Source organism: Colias eurytheme, chromosome 2, assembly GCF_061535395.1.
Source record: "Colias eurytheme isolate Ceu_HAF_F1 chromosome 2, ilColEury1 Martin Lab GWU primary, whole genome shotgun sequence".
NCBI lineage: Eukaryota > Metazoa > Arthropoda > Insecta > Lepidoptera > Pieridae > Colias > Colias eurytheme.
The window spans coordinates 1,566,614-1,569,466 of record NC_142981.1 but is presented as its reverse complement, the minus strand read 5'-3'; the positions used below and the strand labels follow the sequence as shown (position 1 = coordinate 1,569,466).

Genomic DNA, 2,853 nt, shown 5'->3' with positions numbered 1-2,853 from the left:
AGTTGAATACATTATTTGTTTAATCCTACGAATATAATAAATGCGAAATTATGCGAGAATCGATAACTTTCTCTTTCACTGCTGAACCGATTACAATGAAATTTTGTACATACACACATAGGATAGGTTTTATACCGGAAATCCCACGTGAACGGGAACTGTGCGGGATTTTCTTTAAAAACGCGGGCGGAAAGCTAGTATATTTTAAAATAAATTTTAAAACTAGAAATATAACTACATAATTTAAAATAAAGATCAATAAAGTTAAAGGAGTGAGGAGAAAGGCACAGTCAGCATGAATTTTAACAAGTTCATAAAAGGACAGTCTTAAAGAAAACATTTTCCTTACATCCTACTAATAAAGCGAAAGTTTGTGAGGATGAATGTTTGTTACTCTTTCACGCGAATACTACTAAACCGATTACAATGAAATTTGGAAAAATTACTTTTGATCCCGTAAATCCCACAGGAATGGGAACTATGCGGGTTTTTCTTTGAAAACGCATGTATATTAAGTATGTATTTCAATAGTAGTTTCTCTTCTATGAGAACTGTCATTTAATCAACCGTTTAATTTTCACATAGTTACACATTTAAAGTAAATGTGTAAAAAAATTTCCAAATAAAAATTCACTCACACACAAATGTATTTATTATCTAAAGGAACAAAAAAAAAACGTAAGCGTAAGATTGCACAATTCTTCTAGAGTATCCATCTTGATAACACGCAGGCTCGAAATGCAGTGAACACAATCTAGCAAATTTCGACGGCGTCCAATCTACACGTCTCATGTTTTATACCCATTTCTTATTTAGCTCTGGAAATCTAAAACAAAATGAATTTATTAATAATCTAAAAGAGAAACAACAAACTAAACAGATAAGTCAAATAAAACAACCACGTGGTATTTTTTATTTTCCTGCTGTAGAAAATTTACATCAATTATTTGCTACAACAACTACATATAAATCTGATATAAGAAACAAAATAAATAAATCAACGTTAATATGAAATAGATTTTTTGTCATAAATCGATAATATACGCTAGATGTGTTACAACACTACGGTGGTAAACAAAATGCCAAACTTGATAATATTGTGACATTTTTTAAAAATTATTTAATTCTTTTGTATTCCACAACCCCATAAAGTGGGTAAATGTTACAGTTACAACATAAACTTATAAAAAAGCGCTTGATAAAACCTTCAAATAGGGTTAGAACATAAATATTTATCAATTTGCTGAAAATCACTTACCGATGGAAAGATATTTTTTCATTGTTTTCATCCAAAACTCCCATTCGACTAGTAATAGCCGGTAGCTAAACATACAATAGTCATTTTAGCACACTGACAAATAAAAAGAAACACTATACACTTTATATTTTCTAAATATTTCGTTAAAAACACTTGACGCACTGAGCCCACCAGCTGGTTGGAAAACAAACTGACTGCCGGCGCGCTACGTTTGAAGACAGTGCAGATACTCTATCGCTATCTCAATCTGACTTATGCTGTTATTGACTAAGAGTAAGTAGATTAGAAAATATGTATTTTGTTCTGTCTCAATATAAGAACTCTATAGGTTTATTCCTCTGAGGAATCTACTAAGTAAATTAGGGATGTAACGATACCGATACCGATATATCGGCCGATATAATCGGCAAGCCGATAATATCGGTATCGCCGATAATAAATCAACCGATACCGATATTTTTTTATTAAATTCTTTCTTTTCTTTTATGTTTTTGCATTGTATTCATTCATATTGTTTTATTTCTGTTTCTGTAATAGTGTTAAGGAAGAGCGGAACCTCCTGACACAAACATTTTATTTGCTTACTAGGAGTGTTCCAATCACAAATTTGTTTATGTAAAGGAAAGAAATAAATAATTTTGAATTTTTTTAATTTTTAACGTGATAACTTTTTTAAAATCGTTTTAGTCGGGTGACATGTTCATAAACTTGTGTCACACCAAAACCTCACGAGCGCGATCGCAGGTATAACGAGAGAGAGACGGACCGATCTCCCGTTTCATCTCGAGCGCTTCCACTGCATTATGTTATCACGTAAACATCTCGATCGTAAACCTACTTTACAAACAACCAATTTTTTTGATATCAAAAAATTCAAAAACCCGCGCCCAATGAACGATGCGGGAGGCCGCCCGCGCGTGCGCACTTTGTTTTCTGAAAAAACTCTACCAATAGTAAACTTTTATTAGGTACTGATTGTATGTGTATTACTTAAAGTTTAACTGACTTTGTAAAATAATAATACTAAAATAAATGGTTTTGTTGTTTTTTGATTTGGCATTTTTATTTAAAAGAATACGATTAACAGTTGTCTCTGTTAAATGTTGGTAACTTTTTATGCATAATTCACTATTTATTTTCTACCAAGCCATCGATATCGGTATCGGTATCGGTATCGCCGATACATTACTACAAATATCGGTATCGTATCGGCAAAATCATGTATCGTTACATCCCTAAAGTAAATACTTTAAATGTGCTATACACGATTATAAACAGTTTTCGTAAAAAAAGGAAAAATTAGAGTAATCCATCTTTGATGTTTATAATACGTCTACATTGTTAAAATCTTTTTTTTAAAATAAAGTTTAGTGTATTATGTTCACGAATCGTATATATAATGCATCTTGTATGCTTAAAATAAAACGATATTATTTTGATGGTTTTCATTACAATAGCAGGAAGGTCGATTGATAAAGTCAAGGAGGTATTTTATCTTAGTACTAAATGCACTTAATTATTTCGATTGTTATGTTTTTGTCTTATGAGTGCCGAGAATAACTTATTGATGTATCGGTGTTGTTTTAGGGCCGATT

The 2,853-nt window shown here is 31.4% G+C and overlaps 1 long non-coding RNA gene across 1 annotated transcript; it reads right to left on the bottom strand.

Moving 5' to 3' along the window:
* Positions 1 to 634: 634 nt before the first annotated feature.
* Positions 635 to 1,599, bottom strand: LOC149910082 (uncharacterized). The gene is made up of 2 exons (XR_016457238.1): positions 1,259 to 1,599; positions 635 to 826 (listed from the first exon to the last, which is right to left on the bottom strand). It is a non-coding gene; the product is annotated as an uncharacterized LOC149910082 (long non-coding RNA).
* Positions 1,600 to 2,853: the final 1,254 nt, after the last annotated feature.